At 41.4% G+C, this 26,483-nt stretch overlaps 1 protein-coding gene across 3 annotated transcripts in view; it reads left to right on the forward strand.

Moving 5' to 3' along the window:
- The first annotated feature begins 972 nt into the window (after positions 1–972).
- Positions 973–26,483, forward strand: part of LOC129712985 (serine-rich coiled-coil domain-containing protein 2-like) — a 336,356-nt gene continuing 310,845 nt past the window's right edge. For 2 of the 3 annotated variants that reach the window (XM_055661816.1, XM_055661817.1), the window contains exons 1-2: positions 973–1,132; positions 24,750–24,854. The gene's annotated coding sequence lies outside the window, so the exon portion shown is untranslated. The remainder of the gene's footprint in view (positions 1,133–24,749; positions 24,855–26,483) is intronic. The other variant, XM_055661818.1, reaches the window with a different exon arrangement.

The raw sequence follows: 26,483 nt of genomic DNA on the forward strand, positions 1-26,483 counted from the left end.
CACTGCCCTCACTGCTCCATTCCTGCCGCCATCCCTGCCCTCACTGCTCCATTCCTGCCGCCATCCCTGCCCTCACTGCCGCCATCATTGACAACTGCTCGCTGTCACCTTCACTGCCCTCATTTGCCTTAGCTCGCTGCCACCATCACTGACCTAACTGCCACCTGCGCGCTGCCACCATCACTGCCCCCACTGCCGCCTACTCACTGCCCTCACTGCCACCATCCCTGCCCTCACTGCCACCATCCCTGCCCTCACTGCCGCCTACTCATTGCCCTCGCTGCCACCATCACTGCCCTCACTGCCACCATCACTGCCCCCACTGCCGCCTACTCACTGCCCTCACTGCCACCATCACTGCCCTCACTGCCACCATCACTGACCTAATTGCCACCTGTTCGCTGCCACCATCACTGCTCCCCCACTGCCACCATCACTGCCCTCACTGTCACCATCACTGACCTAACTGCCACCTGCTCGCTGCCACCATCATTGCCTTCGCTCGCTGCCACCATCACTGCCCTCACTGCCACCATCACTGACCTAACTGCCACCTGCTCGCTGCCACCATCACTGATCCCCCGCTGCCGCCTACTCACTGCCACTGCCACCATCACTGACCTAACTGCCACAATCACTGCTCCCTCACTGCCACCATCCCTGCCCCCACTGCCACAATCACTGCTCCCTCACTGCCACCATCACTGACCTAATTGCCACCTGTTCGCTGCCGCCATCACTGCTCCCTCGCTGCCGCCATCACTGCCCTCGCTGCGACCATCCCTGCCCTCGCTGCCACCATCACTGCCCTCACTGCCACCATCACTGACCTAACTGCCACCTGTTCGCTGCCACCATCACTGCTCCCCCGCTGCCGCCATCACTGCCACCTGCTCGCTGCCTCTGGCCAGGGGGCGTGCTGACGCATGCGCGCCGTTGGCGGTGACGTCAGTGCCAGCTGTGTGCGGAGCTCGAGCGGCGGAGCAACGGCAGCGGCGGCGGCGCGAGGCCCAGCCCAGCCCAGCCCGGCTCCACACCCACACCCGCCCTCACCTCGCCTCGCCTCGCCTCCTCCCGGCCCGGCATGGACACCCTCAGCTCCGGAGACCGTCCGCACACCCCCGCGTCACAGGTACCGCGGGCCGATGGGGGGCAAATCTCTGCCGATCATCCTCCATCCCCGTCCAGACCGACCCAGTGTCTCCCCAGCCCCGTCCTCTCACCCTCACCCTGAGCACCGCACCGCCCCTGTCCGATCCTCCTGGACAGCTCCCCTCTCCCCGTGCATCCCATCCTCTCCCCGTGCATCCCATCCTCTCCCCGTGCATCCCACCTCCTCTCCCCTGAACAGCTCTCCTACCTCTGGAGATCCCATCCTCTCCCTCTACCACCCCCCTCCCTCCCCTGTTCACCCCCCCTCCCCCATTATTCCCCCTCTCCCCTCCTTCCCCCCCCTCCTCCCCCCATTCCATTCCATCCCCCCCCTCATCCCCTCATCCCCCCATCCTAATCCACCCTATCACATTCTCATCCCCCCCATCCCATCCTCACCCCCTATCTCCCATCCTCACCCCCTCTCTTCCATACTTAATCCTGCCTCCCATCCTCACTCCCCTCCCATCCTCACCCTCTCTCCCATCCTCACCCCCTCTATCCTCCTCCCCTCCCATCCTCTCCCCCTCCCATCCTCACCCCCTATCTCCCATCCTCACCCCCCTATCTCCCATCCTCACCCCTCTCTCCCATCCTCAGATTCAGATTCAACCTCACCCCCCCCTATCCTCCTTCCTCCCATCCTCTCTCCCTCTCTCCCATCCTCAACCCCACCCCTCCCATCCTCAACCCCACCCTCCCATCCTCACCCCCTCCCTCACCCACTCTCCCATCCTCACTCCTCTCCTATCCTCACCCTCTCCCATCCTCACTCCCCTCCCATCCTCACCCTCTCTCTCCCATCCTCACCCCCTCTATCCTCCTCCTCATCCCTCTCCCCCTCCCATCCTCACCCCCTATCTCCCATCCTCACCCCCTATCTCCCATCCTCACCCTCTCTCCCATCCTCAGATTCAGATTCAATCTCACCCCCCCCCCCTATCCTCCTCCTCCCATCCTCCTCCCTCTCTCCCATCCTCAACCCCATCCCCCTCCCACCCCCCCTCCCATCCTCACTCCCCTCCTCACCCACCTCACCTCCCCCCTCACTCCTCCCATCCTCACCCTCTCCTATCCCATTCACCCCCACCCCCCTATCCCCCTCTCCCTTCATACATCCCCTCACCCTTCATAAATCACCCCTCTCCCATTTTTCATTACCCCTCTCCATCTTTCACCCCGCCCTCTCCCCGCACATCCTGCTTCTCCCATCTTCTCTACCTGCCCCCCTTCCCATATATCTTCCCTCTCCCATTCTTCCTTCCCCTGCACATCCCCTTACTCCATCCCATCTCCTCCCTATATCCCCTTGTTCCAAACTTCTACACTGCGTACATTTCCTCCTACTACATCCTTCCAACTCTCCATACAATCCTGACCCGCCCTCCCTCTCTTGCATCGCCAAATCGCTTTCTGGTCCCATTTCTTCATCCTCCTTAATGAGAGCTCTTTACCCTTTCTCCTACACCCCCTGACACCTGGTCCCTTTTCTATATGAGGGTTCTGCTGCACATTCTTCACACTATCCTCCTTCCTCCCACTCCTCAAACAGCAACTCCCCTGAACACTCTTCATGCCTCACCTCACATTTTACCCTGCTGTTTTAATAATGATGGACCACGGGAGAGTCAAATTGAGGTCAAGGGAAGGGAGCAGGATGACAGCAACGCAGGATCGTTCATTTTTTTGCTTATTGTAACACTTTTGTTCAAGGGCTGAGGCACTTCCTGTTTGATTGAAACTTAATAAATGAAAGACTTAGTCATCTCCCTTTCTTGTCTCTCTGTCCCATCTTCTCTCTCTCTCTCTCTCTCTCTTTCTCTGTCTGTCTGTCTGTCTGTCTGTCTGTCTGTCTGTCTGTCTCTCTCGGCTTAGGCTTACTGAACTAATGTAGGACATTTAAATAAAGATAGTTTTTGGGTTGTGTGTCTGAAATGCTACATATTGGATTATGGTTCTGAAAGTGAATTATTAATTTACTGACAAATGTGTAACTTATTGTCTGCTGTTATAGGGAGGATAATCTCTATTTTGTACATGGATATTGCTTGCAGTTGCTTGCCTTGACAGAACTTCAGGCCCAGGCAGAGATGGGTCGAAGGTATTACAGTTTGAAGCTTTTCATTAATGTAAATGTTCAGTTCAGTGATGTCTAGTTGAGAGCTGTGAGATAACAATGTACTGCGTCAGACAGGAAGTTAGTGTGGCAAAGCTCCATCTGCATCAGTGGTAGAAATTGATTTTTGAGGTTAGGACATAAGGAAAAGGGGAAACAATGGCTTATATTCAGAAAAGTGATGATAGCAGAGCTTTTTTGCAATTTTGAATGAGCAGTGGATAAGATTCAACATCTAAAGCGATATATCTAATTCCAGGAGATTATCTAAATTGTGAACCTAAATTGCTAGAGCATACTAATGTTTCCTTAATATCTGTTGCTGAGACATTTTGCAATCACCTTGACCCAATTAACACTTCATCTTCCCAGAGGACAGTCACTAATTGGTTCAGACAAATGTATCGTTCAGGCAAATGGTAGATTTGTGGAACTCTTTGTGAGCAGTCCGCTGAGTAGTGTGACTCAATTGTTTTGCAGCTATCTTCTTGATCACGTTTGACCTTGGTGATTCGTTTAGGACTCGCTTGTTTTTTGACCATTTTGATGAACTGGCTATATATACTTGTTCTAATGTTTTGTGTTGGTTTTCAATTAGATTTAATACCAGTTGTTGAATTTTATTGTTAAGTAAATGGCAGCTTTATGGTGTTATCATATCATAATATTTTATTATTCAAATCTTGTGCTATGTATAAGGACTGTTTTTAATAGCTGTTAATCAAGGTCCATGTGATGTGACTTTGACAATGAGGGTCTGATCCTTTTTTTCACACAGAGAGTGGTGAATCTCTGGAATTCTCTCCCGCAGAAGGTAGTTGAGGCCAATTCATTGGCTATATTTTAGAGGGAGTTAGATGTGGCCCTTGTGGCTAAAGGGATCAGGAGGTATGGAAAGAAGGCAGGTACAGGATACTGAGTTGGATGATCAGCCATGATCATATTGAATGGTGGTACAGGCTCGAAGGGCCGAATGGCCTACTCCTGCACCTATTTTCTATGTTTCTATGTCTGGTGCGTTTTGTAATCCTTCAATAATGTGTCTCGGGCTTCTTCCCTGCAGCTGATTTTGACCTCAACCACTTTGCATCATCCTAATTTTTTTTTTACTGAATGTGATTTTCTGCTCTCCACAGTTATGAAGCAATTTTTAAAGAAATAGAAGTTTCCAAATATTTGGTAACTAACAAATTTGCTTGTACGTAGCAACTTCTTAGTGAGGTTGTGAAGCAGAGAGACTTGGGGCTAAAACATAAAAATCGTAAAGTAGTTAACAAAGCAAGTTAATAAAACTTCTTTATTTCTCAAGTGCTTATTTCCTGAGCAATAAGTCACAATTAACAAACATAACTTTTGAAAGAGGAATGGATTATGAAAGGAGGGTTTTGCTACAATTGCTGGTAAGACCACATCCAGAGACGCTGAATTACTCCAACACTTTGTGTCTTTTTCTTTAAACCAGTATCTGCAGTTCCTTGTGTCTCCATTTTACTGCTCCACTCTCCAAAATCCCCTCAAGGTACACCTACTTTGAAGATGTCCACCTCCTTTGTACAAGAATTTTGTGAGATCCTCTATCACCTCCTGCTTTGTGATTCTTGCTGCTCTCCTGCTCTTCGAACATATTTTACAAAGACGCTTTCCCCTACACTAATTTTCTCAATTTCTGGAATACCATGTATTGTTTTGCTCACGTTTGAGAGGTAACATTGGAGATGATTCAGCGATTGTTTACAAAGTTGATTCCTGAAGTGAAGGGATTTTTATTGGAGCAATCGGACATCAGCTTATAGGAGTACAGAAAAATGACTGATGACTTTTTGTTTACAAACAAAGGCCATTTCAAAAGCAATTACTTAATTTTTGTTAGGCTATATGTTACATTGTTTTATAGGGTGTAGTTACGCAAGTGTCAATAGAAATGATTGCTTGTCAATTTCAATGCCCACCCCTGGTTAAAGGTAGCAGCTGTGTTCTTAAGAGACAATGGTGTCTGATTAATGCAGGGAGAAGAAACGTAGTCAAATCAATTTTATTTCTATAGCACATTTAAAAACAACTATTGTTGACCAAAGTGCTTTACATTAGTGCAGGTACTCACGTGTTACAAACAGTGGTACATAGATAGATCACCAATACATACATAAATACGTACATACAGCACTCTCGCAGAGGACCTCGAGAAAGGCTTGAGAGTAGAAATAAGTTTTAAGTCTAGACTTAACAGAGTTGATGGAGGGGGCAGTTCTGATAAAGAGGGATGCTGTTCCATAATCTAGGTGCTGCAACCCCAAAAGCGCGGTCGCCCCTGAGCTTATGCCTAGACCGCGGGATGGTCAGTAACCCCAAGTCGGCCGATCTGAGGGACCTGGAAGCGGTATGGTGGGAAAGCAGATTTTTGATGTAGGTGGAGGCAAGCCCATCAAGGGATTTGTAAACAAAGAGGAGCTTGAAGTTGATTCGGAACCGCACTGTAATTTTATTGTCCTATATACCGTCCAAAACTGTTTCTTGTTCTCTGCTTGTTAATTTACAAAGTAACTTTGAAGTTGTTCTTCAGTTTTCAATCAAAACCAATTTGGCCCGTGTAATTCAAATCGTTTTTCGTTAATTCATGACTCGTGTGATATCGAATTCATGTTAATGACACACAAATTATAGCAGAACTGCCTGTACTTAAAATCACTGAATAAAATGATTGCAGTTTCAATTTACAGATTCATTGAGATTTAGGACCACGTTAGATCATAGGATTATGCTTGAGTAAATAATATAAATCAATGTTGTGGATCACTTCAGGCACCAAGTGAGAAAAACGTTGGAAAAGTTTGATAGATCTGGCAGCATCAATAGGGAGAGAACTTTGTCTCTGCAGAGATTTTCCTGACCTGCTAACTAGTTGATTGAGTTGACGGTGTTTGAGTCGCGGGACTGTTTTTAACATTGTCCGGTGGGGTATCGCCTCAGCGCAGAGGGAGAAGGGGAGGGAAGAGACTGCAGACCTAAGACTTTTGCCTCCATCACAGTGAGGAGGTGCTAGGTGGACTCACTGTGGTGGATGTTACTATGTGTTTATTGTTGTTTTTTATTGTATTGTATGTATGACTGCAGGCATGAAATTTTGTTCAGACTTCGGTCTGAATGACAATAAAGGCTATCTGTATCTGTAGTTCCGGCACTTTCTGTTGTGTCAGATTTCTAGCATCGGTAGTTTATTGTTTTTCTCTACATTTTACAGGAATAATAGAGTATTAGAATATGGAAACAGGCCATGTCCTCCAATGAACATTCAGTATTCTTTCTGTTGAAGAACCACACAGTAAATGTATAAATCAAAATATAATATCTGATTTCAAACCTCTATATCAGCTTGGCTGGGCTGAACACTATTGACTCCATTGAAAAGATTGTAGTTTCAAGCTGTACTACAGACTTTGGTCACGATATAGATGCTGCTTCAGTGGAAGCTAATACTCATTGGTCTATTGCTGTGTACGTAAAAGATTCCTTGGTACAATTGACATTGTGTGTCTACAGTAAGGCACCAAACTTTATGTAAGATAAAATGACAAACCTAATCTAATTAACAGATTCGCATTATATGTTTCGATAGGGAGATTTTCTGAGCAGGAAGCTGTTACCTGATTCCCCAGGTCATTGTGTCTGAGATCCCTAGGGGTTAATTATTTATAATGTGCATGCACAGAGGGATATATCTTGTCTGCATGCTTAACACTAGCAGGGCCAGAAGTTGCAGTGTTATAACTTGCTCATATGTGTTGGTTTTTCATGCTTTTAACTATTACTCTACAATAATTAAAGTGATATGTCTGAAGAAGGGTCCTTTCCTGAAACATCACCTGTCCATTCCCTCTCCAGATGCTGCCTGCATGCTGAGTTTTTCCAGCATTTTTTGTTTTGCTTAAGGTTCTGGCATCTACAGTTTCTTGTGTCTCAATTATGAGATGGAATATTGGAAGCCTGGATTGCATTAGCTGCTATTATCTAGTTGGTGTTGCAGATCCAAAAAAACAACTTTTCATTGGGATGGGTAAGGCAGACACTTGTATGAGAGGAACCCATGTTTGACAGCTAAGAAAGTTAATGCACTGATGTGCTTTCTTGATCGCCACATGATGTGAAGGGACCAGATTAGGTTGTATCAATTGATATAAAGATTGAGTTGGTTTTCTACTTAGCCACACAGTCATGGAGTTACAAGTACTAAATGAACAAACTGAGCATACAATCCTGAGGGGCACCAGTGTCAGGATGGTGGAAATGTTATGACCAATTCTAACTGACTGGTGTTTGTCAGTTTAGATGTCAGTTTAGATGTCCAGTTGCCAGTTGGAGGCCCCAACACCAAGATTCAGAATTCTAGGGATGAGTTTACTAAGTATGATAGTGTTTAAGGCTGAGCTGTAGTTAATAATATCTATTCATAGATGTTCCGATAGTTAATGTGATGCTGGGCTGAATGTAATGCAGGAGAGATGTGGTCTTCCGTAGCCCTAATTTTCCTGTATGCAAACTACAATGGGTTTAGATTTTCTGGCAGACTGGTAACGGATGGGGTCATTATCAATCTTCAAAGCACGGTGCGGTAGGTTAGTTGAGGTTAGAGCTACTGGTCATTAATTATTCAAGCAGGTCACTGTATTTTTCTTGGGGCGTGTAATGGGGGTTTCCTTGAAGCAGATGGAAATAGAAGACTGTTGAAGTGAAAGGTTGAAGACTTCATTAAAGGCAGTGGCCAGTTGATTGGTGGACAGTGTCAAAACTGGTCCAGGGACTCCATCCAGGCCAGCAATCTTCTGAGAGTTTGCCTTTGTGAAAGTAGATCTGGCTTCTTGACTATTGCAATCTTCAATTGGTTGGCAAGTAATGTGACATCCAACTTAAGCCCACTATATGCTGGAGTGGTGTCACGTTTTGTGTCTGATTACTATTTCTCTTGTGAAGATAGAAGGCAGTGACAAATATTTTCTGGGGGTTGGCTTAGTTTTAAAAATAATTCTCCCAGGCTGTTAAGATCCCAGTTCACAAAATATGCTTTTGAAATATGGCTACCTTCATTGGCAGTGCAATGCATATAAATCTCTGTAATATGATGATGGCATTTTGCTTAAAAAAGTGCATTGGTACAAATGCTGACCGTTGCAGCATACTTCATTATAATATCTGCCAGGACTAATTGAACACATTTCTTGGGCAAGATTAAAATAGATCAGACAACATTAAAAAATAATTTGTCCTTGTGTTAATGTTTGAAGTGAGAATTTTGTGATACTTTGCAATATTATATTATTTACCTGACACAAACAGATTTTTCATAAATAATATTCTGTCCATGTCCTCCTATGGCATTAATTTTGTGTTTGAATCAACCTGGCTTTAAAAAAAAATCAAATTACATGAGCTTAAAAATCAGGAGTCTGCATTTCTTTCTTGCACAAATCTTTATAGATTGTAAAATTGCTTTTTTTTCCCACTCCCTGTAAATCATCATACCTGAAATAGCCTGCATTAGTTGTATTTGATAAATATTTTCTGCTTCTTTGTGGCACATAATTGTGTTTTTACCAGTAACTACATGTTTTGCAAATTCATATTGAATGCTGTATAGTCATGGCAGTAGTAATTGAGAATTTCTGTTTTAGGTTTGCACTTCAGAAGTTTACTTTCAAAATACTTGTTTAAAATTTAATTTAGTATGCTCCAGTTTAAAACTGAAATCCCTTGGTCTTCGCCTTTCACTCCACCAGCTCCTGCATATAGCACATTGTTCTTCGCCACCTCGAACATGATCCCATCACCATTCCCATCTTCCCATCCCTACCCATTCCCCTTCTGTGGAGACCGCTCCCTTTGCAATGCCTTGGTTCACTCTTCCCTTCCCATCCAAACCACCCCCTCCTCAGGTACTTTCTCCTACAACCACAGGAGAATTAACACCTGTTCCTATATGTTATTTGGAGTACTGTGTTCAGTTTTTGTCATTCTGCTGCATGTAGGATGTTGAGCTGAAAAGAGTGCAGAGAAGATTTTAGGGCCGGTCCCACTTTCATGACTTAATCCAAAACCTCTGCCGAGTTTAAAGGATCTAGATTAAAAAATCAAGATTTTGGTAATCTATGAACTCCTATGACCTTCCACGAATATGCTCACAAACTGGAGTGACGGAGGTCACGTGCTGATGTTGCCGTAAGCTTTTTTTTTCACTTACCTGTCCAGCTGCCAAGCTATGAGTACCCGCGAATATCTACGAGAACCCACGACTACTTACGACTACCCTCACAGCCTACTATGGTCTGCCCACTAACTAACTACGAGTAAAAAGTTACAATTTTTTTCATCCCAACTTTTTTTACTCGTGGACTTTTTTCATCGGGCTGGAAAAAACGTTCCAACTTACCTGATGCCAGAGTACCTACGGCTAGCATAACGAGCCACTACGATATATCTACGAACTCCTACGGATTCGTTACGAACATTCTGCGCGTTTGAATCAGGGGAAAACTCGGGAGAATTTGTGAATTACCTCGTGAAAGTGGGACAGGCCCTTTCTAAGAACTTGAGGGGCTTTGCCATCTGGAGAGGTGAGGCAGGATAGGACTATATTCCTCGGTGGTGCAGGAGAATGTGAGGTGATCTTATAGAAGTGGGTAAGATCATGAAGAGAATAGATAGGTTTATGCACAGTCTTTTATCCAGAGTAGGGGAATCAAGAACCAGTGGCCATAGGTTTAAGTTGAGAGGAGAAAAATTTAATAGGAATTTGAAGGACAACGTTTTCACAAAGATTGTGGTGAGTATACGCAATTAGTTCCCTGAAGAGGTAGTTGAAGCAGGGACTATCACAGGCACTATCATTGAGCAATTAGATAGGTGCATGGATAGGACCAGTTTGGAGGGATATGGGTACATGGCTAGGAAAGGTTTAGAAGGAAATTGGCCAAACACAGGCAGGTGGAACTAGCGTCGAAAGGGCATCTTGGTCAATATGTACAAAATGCTAATCAACTCCCCCACTTCCTTCCCTATCTCCTTCCCCTGTGCCCCACCTGGACTTGTACCCTTTTCTCCCCTCCATTCCTCTCTATTTCTTCCCTCTATATTCCTTTGTCTAGCTTTACAATTGGCAACTCTTCAATGCTTGCCAGGCTTTGTTCTGCACCTCCCCTCTTCCAGCTTTCTTTCCCTCCGCACTCACCCCTCGCCCCCATCACCATCAGTGTGAAGAAAGGTCCTGACCCTTCTTCATCCATGATCACATTGAATGGCCTACTCCTGCACCTATTGTCTATTGACCTGAAACATCACCTATCCATGTTCTCAAGAGATACTGCCCGACCCGCTGACTTACTCCAGCACTTTGTGTCTTTTTTTGAACTAATATATTCTCTTTTGTTGTGTGAACATTAGTGTTACTTCCTCTTCCACCTCTGTTCTTGTATAACATATAATTAAATTGCCAGCTATTGCTTCGCCAATCTTGCTCTCAAACTAGAAGCCTGATAGCATGAAAAAATTATGATTTCACATTTATGTACTCTTCAGATTTAAGTGTGCTTTTCATCTCCTAGCTGCAAACCTGAGGTTCCAACCCAGCCAAGGCTTGTGATCACATGTGTAAACCCACATCCGTTTGTGGCACCATGCACTGAAACATTAATGTGCTTCAACCACTTGGCATCTATGACGTCAAATAAAATTCAATGTTCTGTTTGGAACTGTATGGTATTGAAAGTTTCTGGGTTTGTGAAGACAGATAAAATCTCTCAATTTTGTACCATAATATCCACTTTGAAATTGCATTTCAGATGAGCAAGTTATTACTTTATTGTGCATGATTCCCTGTGAATAGGAACAAGGGTAAAGTTTAAAATCCCATTGCACCATTTATTTAGATCATGGCTGACTTTAAATCCGGTTTATGCAGCTCAATCAAGTTTATCCATTTTGATCCATATTTCTTAATAACCAAGCAAAATCCATCAGTCTCTGTCTCCATTTTAACTCCGAGTTAAAATTTTTGGGCCAACCTTTTTTGCCTGGATTTCAGTCCGAACTAGTCTCAATGATGAGAGTGCCTCGACTCTTCTGAAATTGGTGAAGTGTGGCTTCAGGAAACCCTGGGGAATTGTAAATTGGTCGAAATTGAGGTTTGGAAGATTCCAATGGGTAAGGAATCATTGTTATCAGTTGTAGTCCTAGGACATTGCTTCTGGAATCCAAGCCTCAATCATTTTGAGCTGCTTTATCAACGACTGACCTTCATAAAGTTAGAAATGGGATGTTTGCTGATTGCACAGTGCTTGCATTAGAAGATGATGATGTTTGTGTATGTAAACATTAAGACCAAGACCACATGCAGATAGAGGCTGATCAGTTGGAAGTACCATTTGCACCACACAAGTGCAAGGTAATGACCATTTTCAGCTAAACGGAGTTTAACCATCTAAGCATGATATTCAGTGCTTCTATTCTACATGAATTATCATGATCATCATCATGAGAATCATTGTTTACCATTGATTACAGCTCGTCCATCTTTCTGAACACACATTCCTTCCAATCTGGCTCACTTTGATCTGCATCAACAAAATGCAGAGCAGTGTCGTTGAGATCATTTTGACTAGATCTTTAAAACTGATACATATCTCTTTCTGAAAATTAATACCCTCTGAAGAATGGTTTTGGAGATCTTGCATATTTCAGAGTGCCTTTTTTGGACCAGCCAACCTCCATCACACATAGCAATACTGCCCAAACAGAGAATAGTTCAAGATGAAACACGCTGAATGCCTTTTGCAGCCTTGGGAATGTATCAACATGCTTTATAATCACAGAATCATTTTGATTTGTTATTGGCTTAGATTTAGTGATGTCAACCAGGTTAAACACTGTTTGAAGCGTTAAAAAAACCTATATTTTGCAATAATACTGGAAGGAACCTCCAGAAAATGGAAATAATTTTGTCTTTGATGAAGCATAGCATGCAAAAAGCACCTGATTGCTTAAACAGAAGATTATGGAGGATATCCAACACTTTCCCTGTACAAAAATAAAATAAACCACAGGCTTGTAGTCAGCTAAGCACTCAGACTTTACTTGAACTGCTAAACTTAAAATATATTAAAATCATTTGCATTCATAGCAGTAGTGAGGAGTTGCAAAGTGCATTTCTGGTTTAACTATATGACCTTGCAGTGCTGTCATAATAACAATGTGAAGAGAGCTGGAACTAGATATCTTTTAAGTGTCCTAGCTGTATACTTTATTATAGCTATTTGAATCCTACAATGGGTTCAATACATGCTGTGCAGTGACCTTAAAAAGAGCTAATTGAATCCATTATGTTCATCTTTAATTGTTGTGGTGGAGGATTCTGTAAGAAGGAAAGTTCCGATTTGTGACCAAATGTTGAAATCATACTTGTGAATGACTAAACAATGATAACCAATTTACAGTGGCCAGTTAACCTATCAATCTGCGCGTCTTTGGGATGTAGGAAGAAACTGAAGCACCTGGAGGAAATGCATGCTGTCACAGGGAGAATGTGCAAACTTCCTTCTCAACCCCATTCTCTTGCCTTCTCCCCATTTTGAAAGGGACCGAGTTATCCCTACTCTTTGTTTCCTGTCTGCCAACCAATTTACTATCCATGTCAGCACCCTACCCCCAATACCATGTGCTCTGATTTTGCCCACTGGTCTCCTCTATGTGGGACCCTATCAAATGCTTTCTGAAAGTCCAGGTACACTACATCCACTGGCTCTCCCTTGTCCATTTTCTTAGTTACATCCTCAAAGAATTCCAGAAGATTAGTCAAGCATGACTTCCCCTTCGTAAATCCATGCTGACTCATCCCGATCCTGCTCCTGCTATCCAAATGTGCTGCTATTTCATCTTTTATAATTGACTCCAGCATCTTCCCCACCACCGATGTCAGGCTAACTGGTCTATAATTCCCTGTTTTCTCTCTCCCGCCATTCTTAAAAAGTGGGATAACATTAGCTACGCTCCAACCCACAGGAACTGATCCTGAATCTATAAAACATTGGAAAATGATCACCAATGCGTCCACGATTTATAGAGATACTTCCTTAAGTACCCTGGGATGCAGACCATTAGGCCCTGGGGATTTTTCAACCTTCAGTCCCATCAGTCTGCCCAACACCATTTCCTGCCTAATGTGAATTTCCTTCAGTTCCTCCGTCACCCTAGATCCTCTGGCCACTAGTACACCAGGGGGATTGTTTGTGTCATCCTTAGGGAAGACAGATCCAAAGCACCTGTTCAGCTCGTCTGCCATTTCCTTGTTCCCCATAATAAATTCACCTTTTCAGTCTTTAAGGGTCTAACATTGGTCTTAACTCTTTTTTTCCTCTTCACATACCTAAAGAAGCTTTTACTATCCTCCTTTATATTCTTGGCTAGCTTACCTTCGTACCTCATCTTTTCTCCCTGTATTGGCTTTCTAGTTATCTTCTGTTGCACTTTAAAAGTTACCCAATCCTCTGGCTTCCTGCTCATCTTTGTTATGTTCTACTTCTTCTCTTTTGTTTTTATACTGTCCCTGACTTCCCTTGTCAGCCAAGGTCGCCCCTTACTTCCCTTGGAATCTTTGTTCCTCTTTGGAATGAACTGATCCTGCACCTTCTGTATTATTCCCAGAAATACCTGCCACTGTTGTTCCACTGTCATCCCTGCTAGGGTATCTTTCCAGTCAAATTTGGCCAGCTTCTCCCTCATGGCTCCATAGTTCCCTTTTCAACTGTAATACCGACACTTCTGATTTTCCTTTCTCCCTCTCAAATTGTAGATTAAAATGGAGGCTTTTGGGATTACTTTGCCTTCTCCACCAACTCTGATTTTATTCACTCTGCAGTGGATGGGCATGCTTTAAGCTAACAGCTCAAAAGACTGGAATTCCTCCCTTATTCTTCCCCAGCTCTTAGCCTCTCTTTTAAGATTCTCCTTCATCCGGCTTGTTTGTCATCTGTTGCAATATAACAGTTTGTGACTTGGTGTCATAATATTCTTATCTGTTTCAGGATATTTTGTTTTTGAGCTTTATGGGATATGGGTGTTACTGGAAAAGTCCATACTTCATTGCCTTTGCGAAGGTGATGCTGGGTCAGCCTCTTGAATTGCATAAGTTGTGTTAAAGGCTCTGAGAAAACGCTAGTTATTAAGTAAGGCGTGTCTACCGTATGAGAAGAACTTAAAAAAATAGGAATAAAATTGCAGTTTAAAAACAAAGTATGTGTTTGGTGAATATGTTAAAAAAGCACATTATGCTAATGCAGCTCAGTTTGCTCTAGAACACATGGAATTTGCATTGTTCGAAAATTCATGTGCAAACTGACTATGAAATGTAACTTTCTTCAAATCAGATTGAGTCATGTTGAGTGTGGACTATAAAGTTATGGTAATAGTGGTATATTAATGCATATTAGTGCAATTTACTTTCTTATATGTTGATGGGTTACGGTAAATTGTGCTATTTTACAATGGGGCACACTTGGAAGAAGAATAAATGAGAGTATACTAATCAGTATTTACAGTGTTGAGAATTAGCAATTGTTTCCTTTTTTTAATCAAAATTCTTAACATTTGGTGAGTACTTTTGGTCCTCTTTAATTCTAGGAACTATACATTTGGATTTAACTCCATGCCAGCTTTATTTAGTTGGGAATATACTTTTTACAGTTCTTACTGAGTAAAAGGATTTGAGCTCAAGACTTCAAATCTCGCTCAAAACATGATCTAGTAGGCAGCAGTAGTTGTTGATTTGTTATGTTCTCAAGTCCTCCTGAGGGATGAGAGTGGGACAGTAACATCCCCTCTGATTCATGAGAACCCCTGCTCCATTACCATTCGAAATAGAGGAACAACATTCAGGATAGCAGCGAGAACCTCATGTTCATACTGCACAAAGGCTCTATGTAAACATTGGAAACAGCACACAACCTCACTAATCACCCACCAGTTTTCACTGACAGGCACCAACTGCTCCATCTGCAGTTCCTGTGTAGGCCTCATCGGGCACCTCAGAACCCACAAAACCCAGACAGGAGGCAAGCCATCCTTGATCCTAAGGGAAGATTTACAGAACTGAACTGTGCTTCAACTTCTGGCATAATTCCATAACTTCGATAACCTTATCTAACATGTATTATGTTGTATGTATACATATCTATAAAAGTAAAATACTGCTGTGGGAAATGCTGAAAATGGTCTATAAAGATTTTTGGAGAGAGTAAAGTTAATGTTGCAGTTGTGAGATAAATTTACCTATCTTATTTTTTAATTTTTCAACTGATTTGTCCCAACCATTATCTTTTATGTGAAAAAGATATTCTTAATTCCATGTGAAAATGGCATAACTCTAATTTTAAGATTTTGACAAAGGAATATATAATTTCTTCATCCATTTAAATCTCTCCATGAGATTAGCTCTCAACCTTTTAAGCTTAAAGAAATAAAATCCATGTTTGTGACACCTGACATAATACAATGGTATAATTGTAATGAACCTGTGGTATCCCTCTTGAAGATAGACACTAAATGCTCGAGTAACTCAGGCAGTATCTCTGGAGAGAATGAATGGGTGGTATTTCGAGTTGAGACCCTTCTTCAGTCTTTCTCCTTTAAGTTTAACATGAGTATCAGCAGATGCCTCAGATTTTACCCCTTTACATTCCCATTTCAGTGAATTTCGACCATGTCTTAATGCCGAGTTCTTTCACCATCTTTATTATCCATTCCTTCAGTTAGACGTCTTCACCTTTTTTTTCCATCTTCTGTACCATTAGTCCACCGGTTCTTCGTCCTTTGTCTTTAATCAGCTGTTTTAAGATACTGGTGTGCCATTGATTGCACACATTTTACATTCCATTTAAACACTTGTCATTTTCTGAAATTTTGAACTTAAAGCACACAGCTCACCAAGGGCTTACTAATGTCGTTATTAAGCCAGTTGATGAGTAGTGCAGTCATTACAGGCATATCAATCTCTATCTTGCAGAGGCTGAAGGTCAAATTACTTAAACCTCTTGATGTATTTTACTGGACCATGATTTTGTTATAGAGTATCAGGCCATTGTCTCTCTCACTGATCTTATTTTGTCTGGAGATCTTCCTCCCCCACATTGTGCTCGCCTGATACCAGCTTCTCACACGCCCCCTTGCCCCAGCCTTCTCCCCCCCCCCCCCCCCCCCCCCTTTGACATCCTCCTGAGATCTACATGCAGGACCTTTCTGGGAGACTTGATATTTCAGCCTGTTCTTGTCCCACAGAACTAATCATTTTTCTATTCTGTCATTTGGTTCCATATCCTTTCTCTTTGCATCTGCATAATTGGGTTTTCTGATGCCCTCCACGACTTTAACTGTTTTTAATTTTGTGTTTCCAGACGGATTACTTTTGGCTTTGATGTGCAATCCCTGTATGGTACATACCTATTCGGGTCACTTCTACCTCTTCTATTTCCAATACACTGCTAATTGTGTTGATGCTCCTTAATACACCCACACTAAACTAAAAACAACATCCCAAAGATATCACCTATGCTACCAATGTATACATTACTCTGTCTTTTGTTGCTCCATCTACAACACTTCTCTTCCTTCTGTTAACACCACAAACATGATCTGCTTCCAATTTCCTGTTAATTTGATTAACCGTCGCATTCTTAGTTTGACAAATCTTGTCTTCGCTGTTGTACTCTGAGCAGATGAAGCTACATTTATGAATAGAGAAACAGACTTAATTTTTTAGGCCAGAGGCTCTACATCACAACGTGAACTTGGCTTCACTTTCTACAGTCATGTATGTTTCTCCTGGATGCTTTAGTTTTTTCTCACATCCCAAAGGCCGGCTAATTGGAAGTTTGGTCGGCTGCTGTAAATTAAACCGTGTGTGCGTGGGCCACGGGAGAACCAAAGAGTGTTAATGAGCATGTGTGAGAGAATAGATTAAGGATAAATAAGTTTGGAAATGGATATTGGTAGCATCATAATTTTATATAAGCAATGGTGTGATCATTTTTTAAAGACTTATTTATGTGATGATCAAACATTAAGCATAGTTTGATTTATTGTGCATTTAAACTGGTTTCAAGATGCTGCCATGTTACTCATAAATGTCATCAAATTTGATTGAAGATCACATTTATTTATGAATAGACTAATATTGAAGATCACATTTATTTATGCAAAGTCACTTGGCATATCTGTATTGGAAGCAAGAACTGAAAACCTAGAGGGCATTTTAAAAGCTGTCAAAATTCTGATCAGTTGGATTTCAAATTGGCATTTTATCAAAGTAGGTTACATTTTTAAAAAAAAGCCATACTAAAAGACAGTTGAATTTCCACTGTTCCTGATAAATCTGCATTCATAATTGTGTGTGTAATGGACTCCATATGCCCATATCCATTGAGAGAGTCATATAGCATGGAAACAGGCCCTTTGGCCCAACTTGTCCATGCTGACCACAAGCCCCATCTACGCTAGTCTTACCTGCCTGTCTTTGGCCCATATCCCTCTAAAACATTTCTAGAATTTGAAATGTTGGTATTTCTTGATCTAGGTAGTGAATGTACAATTAACCAGCTATTGTTTCTGTACTACAAGACTTTTAGTAGGATTTTTACATGCCTGAATGTAACACCACCACAATTGTAACCTTTGTTTATGCTAGGAAAATATGTTTGGTAACTGATCTTCAACATTGATTCATGAACATTTGTATAGAACAGTGCAATGAAAAGGGTTGTGCATTATTTTACGGATAATTCATTTATTTTCTTTAATGTTTGCATTGGTAATTAAAACTGAATTGAATTCTTCAAGACAAGTTGGGGTGAGAAAAATTAGAAGTTGGAATGATGTGGAGATGGAGGCAAATGTGAAGAGAAAAATAAATAGAGGCGATGATAATGGTCAGTGAGGTAGGGGGTGGAAAGGAAGTAGGAATGGTGTAGTTAGTGTTAATGAGGAAAAATGCAGATTGGGCAATGGTATGGGTTTCAATAACCTCTGAAATTCAAATACAACCAGTAGTTTAATAAAGGAGTATTTGGCATCTATAGAACGCACTGTGGGGAAATAGGGAGGGAAAAGAAGGGCTTTCAAGCTTATCCCTATTATGAATAGGTAGGCAACGGAGCTCTGATTTGAAGGTGAGGGATGAGTTTGCTGAATGATAGAGGGAATGTAGAACACGTCAAGGAAATAGATCAGAAGTAAAGGCTATATGTTCTCACTGACGATGATTCATAGATAATTCTCAATGCCCTTAATGTGGTTTAACGTTGAAATACTACTCATCAAAGCTGAATATTTCTCATTCAGTGGTGTATAAAGTCCGAATTATTACTCAGTAAGTGGGATTAACGTTTCTCAGAATAGCTAATGTTGAGGATTTGTTTGTTTAATTACCTGAAGGATCTTTGGATCTTTTTTAAATGTAAATTCTCAATGTTTATAATGCTTTTTAAAGATGCCATACTTTCAGAATCCTGAATTAACTGGTTTATTTAGCGTGTGTGTGTACATCATTGATAAATATACACATCGGTTTACACATTGTAAATGCCACCCTGAGCCAACCTACCCACATTTCTGGTGTCTTGCTCTTTCAGAGTTTGCAGAATAGATTCAGGTACTTGATTGAATAGTTAAAAGCAATGTTTTTCAACTCATGATAGAATCTCTTACATCTGTAATACAAAAGCAGCAAAAAGCTGAGGAATGAAGGGATAGCCATGGGTTATCCTGTCATAAATTAGCCACCCTTATTTTCTCAGTGACCTGTATAAATACAAGTTCTGAAAAATATATGTTGGAGATTTTCTGTCTGGAAAAAAGTTTGTAACATGATATGATTGCTGCTTTGGGGATATTAAAGTTCCTAAATAAGTTAACTGATATGGTACTCAATCTTGTTCAGATAGTAGAATCAGTAATTGCAGCCTGCACTTGCAGTGCTTTGGGGAATAAATACATAACTGCCATACAGTAGTAGAGCATGATCAAAAGCTTGGATGAATTCCAGGCTACGTACCAGCATTGTACCAGGCTACGTACCAGCAGTACTGCAGTCAAATAATTTAAATTAGTATCACTAATCTATTTCTTATGAGATTGTTTGGGACCACATCCAGTATGCAGTATCAAAGGAGGCATTTTTGCTCTGGCCTGTTCGGTATCTAAACATGCCTATGTAAATCCTTGAAAGAACAATCAAAGTTAGTCCCAATATCCCAGTGCTTTCATCATAGCCCTGCACACGAGACCTCATTATGCCTGATGCTCATTGAAAGTTGCTACAGCGTTTGATTGCCCCACCCACTAATTATGTTCCAGGTCGTGACAACCTGCAACTCACAATGTAAAATAAATGTCCTCAGTCACAAACAACGCCCATTCTTTTGGCAGCTACTTTAAATGGGATTTCTGGTTACTTTAATTCGGTGGAGGGAACAGCTTTGCTGTTACTCTAAACTAAACTGGGGTTGGTTGGAGGTTTATGTTGGCAGGGGGTGGGGGTTGGGTGTCTGATCATGTGATGGCACTATTTAGTTTGTATCTGGTAATTGGGTATATATGTTGGCTCTGTGAATAATGTGTGAAAGAGAGGAAACATCTAGAGGATAAATCTGGTTCAGAATGTGTGACCATGTTTTACAGTCTCAACACCAGATAATGAATTGGGTTTAACTTCCACCAAAACAAAATTTCACTTGCATCAAAACAATGATTTTCACTGTCTCTCAGTGCATGTGAGAATAAATTAATATCAAATTTATAAATGGCACCATTTTTAATATGAGGTTTTTATTGGGTTTCAACTATTCAACTTCCAATAATGGTTGATAGAATCTAAAGATGAAACTAGTTTTCAGGCAGTATTAATCTTAGCTGCTGAGGCTTCACAAGATGATTTATTTTTTATCCTCTATAACATGCAATATACTATCAGAACCATTAATTTATTGTGATTAGCCAAATGAAATGGATTTGATTGTGTATCAAATAATGTGGTGAAAATTGTATTATTGTTGATAGAAGAGCCACTTCACAGGTTTTGATTAATAATCTGTTTGATTGTGATTTTTTAACAAAAACAATTAAAGAGTACTAAAGATGATAATGTTTGTTGCACATCAAACCTTTTCTATTTAAAAGGGAAAAGGAATTATCACTCCAATGTCTTCCAAGACAACATAGTAATTTCGACATGGGACTTTCTAAGCAGTGAGAACATAAAATGGTTATGACACAATGGTTGAATAGTGCAACTCAGCACCTTTTATTGGAGCCGCCAGGAAAATATTTTGGAGCACTGATATCTGCGAATTAACAATTTACGGAAGAAACCATGTTAAATTTATTTCCTTTGCAGTTTGCAAAGTAAATACACAGCAAGTGGTTGATTGTGACAAATGGACAGTGGCATTTTAATAGCATTTGTAACTGGGTAATTGTTTGTAAAGATAGTGAATTTTGGGAAAAATTACAATCCAGTTGTCTACTGAGTATAAACTCCATTGTCTCATAGTTATCATCGCCAGGGCTCATTTACTTTCATGTTTTCTTTTCTCCTTTACTTGCTAACAATGTGAAATCCAGACACTTTTGAATAGAAATATATGCATAGCCTGCACTAAAGAATGGTTTCAAATTTATTAGTGAATGAAATGAGTACGTAAAGTTTTATTGTGAAAATGTATAAAAGCAGCCAGGTATATCAAAGATATTTGATTGTCCTGGTAATTAGATAGCCATAAATTCACGTCAATTGCATTGAAGGAAATTACACAGATTAAAATCAATCTTTGAACCTATTCTAGATTGTCCTCGGTTCCATTTCCCAAACTCTTGTTGCATATTAACATTCAAGTGAGATAATGCATTATTTAAAAATGTGCTCATTTAGTCTGATACTTTTATGTAATAAAGACAGCTGGTAAAGGAAGGAATGTTTAGTATTTTAAAAGACATTGCGTCAATTTAATATATGATATGTAAATTATAACAATTTGAATATGATTACTTGAGGTGGCAGAGAGTTTTTAACTAGAACCTATGAGAGTAGTGTCCAAAGTTTCAGCTGTATACAGCACAGTTTATGTTGAATTATGTTGAACTAGAAAAATGTTTGACTTAAAAACCCCATACAAACTTATGCTTGATAGTGCCACTGTGGCACAGTGGCAGAGTTACTGCGGCAGCATTTTGAGACAGTAATCCATGCCTTTATTACATCTAGGCTGGATTACTGTAACGCGCTCTATTTTGGTGTTGCTCGTTCTTCACTGGCTCGTCTCCAGTTGGTTCAGAATGCTGCTGCTCGCCTTTTAACAGGGACTCGAAAGAGGGAGCACATATCGCCAATTCTGGCCTCCCTACACTGGCTCCCGGTGCACTTTCGGGTTCATTTTAAGTTACTGTTATTTGTTTTAAATCTCTGAATTGGCTCGCCCCGCCTTACCTCTCTGAGCTGCTCCACCCATACACTCCTGCCCGTCCCTCAGGTCAGCGGGTCAGCTGTCCTGGAGGTACATTAGGTCTAAATCGGAGGCTCAGAGGGGATAGAGCTGATACTTTTGCTGCTAACTCTGGAACACCCTGCCGCTGCACATCAGACAGGCCCCCTCACTGTCCATCTTCAAATCCAGTGTTAAAACGCATTTGTACTCCCTGGCTTTTGACCATGCCTGAGGCTTTGCTTCTATTTGTGGTGTTTTTTTTAACTAGAACCTATGAGAGTAGTGTCCAAAGTTTCAGCTGTATACAGCACAGTTTATTGTTGAATTATGTTGAACTAGAAAAATGTTTGTCACTTAAAAACCCCATACAAACTTATGCTTGATAGTGCCACTGTGGCACAGTGGCAGAGTTACTGCCTTACAGCATCAGAGACTTGGGTTTGATTCTGACAACGGGTGTTGTATGGAGTTTGTACGTTCTCCCTGCAACTGCGTGCGTTTTGTCTGGGTCCGGTTTCCCCCCCACACTTCAAAGATGTACAGGTTTGTAGTGTGTAGGATAATGTTAGTGTACAGGGATCACTGGTGGGCGTGTACTCTGTGGGCCAAAGGTTCTGTTTCCGCGCTAAAAGTCTAAAGATACTAAAAATTTGCAGTGGAGCGTAAACAGTGCCTCTCATGAGTTAAAGATGTAGATGTAAGAAGTGAAACTCAATAGGCTCTATAATATGTTTAAGAAGGAACTGCAGATGCTGGAAAATCAAAGGTAGACAAAAATGCTGGAGAAACTCAGCTGGTGAGGCAGCATCTATGGAGCGAAGGAAATAGGCGACTTTTTGGGTTGAGGATCTGAAGAAGGGTCTCGACCCGAAACGTTGCCTATTTTCTTCACTCCATAGATGCTGCATCACCCGCTGAATTTCTCCAGCATTTTTGTCCAGGCTCTATATATGAATCTGTTCCAGGTTGATGTAAGTCAGTGATAAACACTGTTTTGGGCTTCATGCTATTTCCCAGGATGTCAATTGTTCTATCATCAGTGCCCATAGATATTAGGTGTATATTTGTTGCAGTCTTGTTCATATTAAATGAGAAGATAAGCTTCAGGATTGGAATAGCGTACTCTTGATTTTTTTTAAGTTCTTTGATTTATGAAAAATTAGCTGAGGGAAAAAGAGTTTCTTTAATATTTAACTTTAAGTTTAAGTTGTTGAGAAGTTGATGAAAGGCCAAGTATCCTGAGGATGTCTATCATGGAATGAAGTGCATTGAATGGGAAGAGATAATCTGAGGACGGGTTATCAACATAGGGAAGAGGGATTGGGCATACAGCATAGGGCGGATGCAAGTCGGGAAAGAATCAATATGAATCACTAACTACTGCATAGTGTGATGTCAGAGGAAACTCAGTAGCTGTACTCTGCAGGAAACCACATGATAACCTACTGAGACCTGGAGTAAGAGCCATGTCAGTTTAAAACTTATGTAAAGGGAAGATCTCATTTGTATAATAGAGTATGGAAATTAATGATCAGTTTTTAACTAATGGTCCCTTAATGACACATAAGAAATTACCTGCAGCTGCAAAACATTGATTACTGCACTGCTCTTTATGTCCTTGCAATGTGGTGGTTATATTCATTTTTGGGGACCTAGCTGTTGCTGAGAAACCCAGTATTATTTCCCCTGAGAAGCTGGCAGCTTCACCTTGAATTACTGCAGTCTTTCTGATGTAAGTATGGCATTATTGCATAAGGAGTTCCAGGATTCAGACCCAGTGACGACGAAACTGCAATTTATTTTCAAATCATATTTGTGAGTGATGTGGACAGGAAGCTGGTGTTCCCATGCACTCTAGTGCTAGAGGGCACTGGTTTGGGTGGTGCTTCCTGAATAGCCGAGGCAAGTAACAGCAGTGCATTTTGTCAATGATGCACACTGCACATGGCAGAGGGAATTGATATTTTCTTTGGTCGTTGGGGTGTCGATTAAGGCGCTGCATTATGTTAGATGGTGTCAATTTTCTTGAGCGTTATTGGAGCTGCGCTCATTCAACTTTTCCGTCATATTTCTGACCTGCCTTGTAGATAGCAAAAAGGATTATTGATGTGAGGAAATTAGTCACTCACTGCAGAATACTCGACCTCTATCCTTCTGTTGTATCCATGGTATTTATGTAGTTGGTTAACTTTCTCTTAAAGGTGAACCTCCTCAGGATGTTGACAGTTGAGGACTTGGTGATATTAATGTAAATGTGGTCATGGTTAGACTCTCCCTTGTTGGAAATGGTCATAACCTGACACTTTTGTGCCGAGTCTTACTTATCATCCCATGCCCTTGTTTAGTTGTTGCTGCATGGAGGTCTGGATTGATTCATTTGCTTGGGAATTATGAATGTAATTGAACATGGTACAATCATAAGCGAACATCTTGCACCTCCTACAACCTCATCTACTCTATCCGCTGTTCCAGGTGTCTATTCCTGTACATCGGCGAAACCAAATGCAGGCTCGGCGATCGTTTAGCTGAACACCTCCGCTCAGTCCGCCTTAACCTACCTGATCTCCCGGTTGCTCAGCACTTTAACTCCCCCTCCCATTGCTTACACCTCAGCGGTATGAACATTGACGTCTCCAACTTCAAAAAGCCCTTGCTTTCCCTCTCTTTCCATCCCCTCCCCCTTCCCAGTTCTCCCACCAGTCTTATTGTCTCCGACTACATTCTATCTCTGTCCTGCCCACTCCCCTGACATCAGACTCAAAATATCACTCATTCCTTCTCTCCAGAGATGCTGCCTGTCCTGCTGAGTTACTCTAGCATTTTGCATCTACCTTCGATTTAAACCAACATCTGCAATTCTTTCCTTCGTGGTTTCTGTTAAATGTATACTTAATGCTTTGCAATGTACTGAGTGAATGACATGCATTTTTTGGATTTTGGAATTTTATATATTGTCAATTTTCTTTTCTTAGAATTGGTGAAGAATTTTAATCTTGCAAAATACAAATCCATGGAGTGCGTGTGTGTACAGTCAGCTACCACAGTGGTGGAGACTTTAGAAACACTGACTTTATAAGGTATGTTGAAAACTACATTTAATTTTATGTATTAAGAACAAGTAGCGAAAAATACAACAAATGGCACTGTAGGTGAATGTAGGATTTAACTTTACCTGTGCTGAACTTATAATGTCTTTGCGATCATAGAATCATTCCGCTTGTAAACAAGTTATTCGGTCCAACATGTCCACACCAACCAGTGGGCGCACTTCCGCATTAACATCTACTCTTCCAGCATTTAATCCATGCCCTTCTATACCCATATATCTTTATTACAATCCAATCTTTATGGTAAAGACAAAACACATGTAGGGCTAGTGAAATCCTCCATATGGTTATGTTGGAGTTTTCATCCAAATGGAGCATCGGATCTTGGTTTGATCATACCATTTAAGTTTAGAAATGGAGCTTTTGAAATTACACGTGTTTTCCACCAGGTTTAGCTTGAGTTAGGTTTGTACATAAAATATTTATTTTCTAAAAACCTAAAATTCTCAATGATTGCCTTTATTATTGGACTGGAATGTCCTGGACTCAGCCCAGAGCCTGATCTCATTGCCTCTGGTGTCTTCCCTCTTATGGTATTTTGCTCTGGATAGACAACTGGCCAAGTTGTAACTGAGAGTCATCCTCCAAGGCTGAGTAGCTAAATACTTCCAGCAGGCCTTGTGTCGAATGCTAAGCTCCATCCCCAAAATTTGAAATGGTCTTTGACCGCTCATCCCAGTTAAGGCCTCTGGAATTGCTTTTTAGTCGTTCTACAAGTCTGAAACATTTAAAAATAGTCTTACTTTTAATTTGCTATTACTATTAACTATGAATTACTAAAGAATTACTAAATATTGTTGAAGTACGCGATTATTAAAAATTAAAATGCTAATTATTCCGAAAACATTTTTGAGACTAAATGAATAATTTCTCTTTATTTAACTTTTCGCACTGGGTCAGCAACCGCTTTCACGCAAATTTTAATAAGCCAGTCATCCCTCAGGGGCACAACGGGAGACCAGATGCAAAAGCATCTGACCTCCTGCTCATCACAACATGCAACTTCATGGAAGCCAAAGAGGAACTGAATGATGCAGGAGATAGCTGGTGGTTCCCTGTGTGACCACAATCTGGCTCAATTACTTAAAGAAAATCAGAGCTGTGTTCTTAAACAAAACAAAGTTGGATAAATATGCCAATTTATTTAAATCTTTGAAATAAAGATCTGGACAAATACAAAAAGATGCATAGAAACATAGAAAATAGGTGCAGGAGTAGGCCATTCGGCCCTTCGAGCCTGCACCGCCATTCAATATGATCATGGCTGATCATCCAACTCAGTATCCTGTACCTGCCTTCTCTCCATACCCCCTGATCCCTTTAGCCACAAGGGCCACATCTAACTCCCTCTTAAATATAGCCAATGAACTGGCCTCAACTACCTTCTGCGGGAGAGAATTCCAGAGATTCACCACTCTCTGTGTGAAAAAAGTTTTCCTCATCTCGGTCCTAAAAGATTTCCCCCTTATCCTTAAACTGTGACCCCTTGTTCTGGACTTCCCCAACATCGGGAACAATCTTCCTGCACCTAGCCTGTCCAACCCCTTAAGAATTTTGTAAGTTACTATAAGATCCCCCCTCAATCTTCTAAATTCAAGC

The sequence above is a fragment of the Leucoraja erinacea genome, chromosome 34 (genome assembly GCF_028641065.1).
Source record: "Leucoraja erinacea ecotype New England chromosome 34, Leri_hhj_1, whole genome shotgun sequence".
NCBI lineage: Eukaryota > Metazoa > Chordata > Chondrichthyes > Rajiformes > Rajidae > Leucoraja > Leucoraja erinaceus.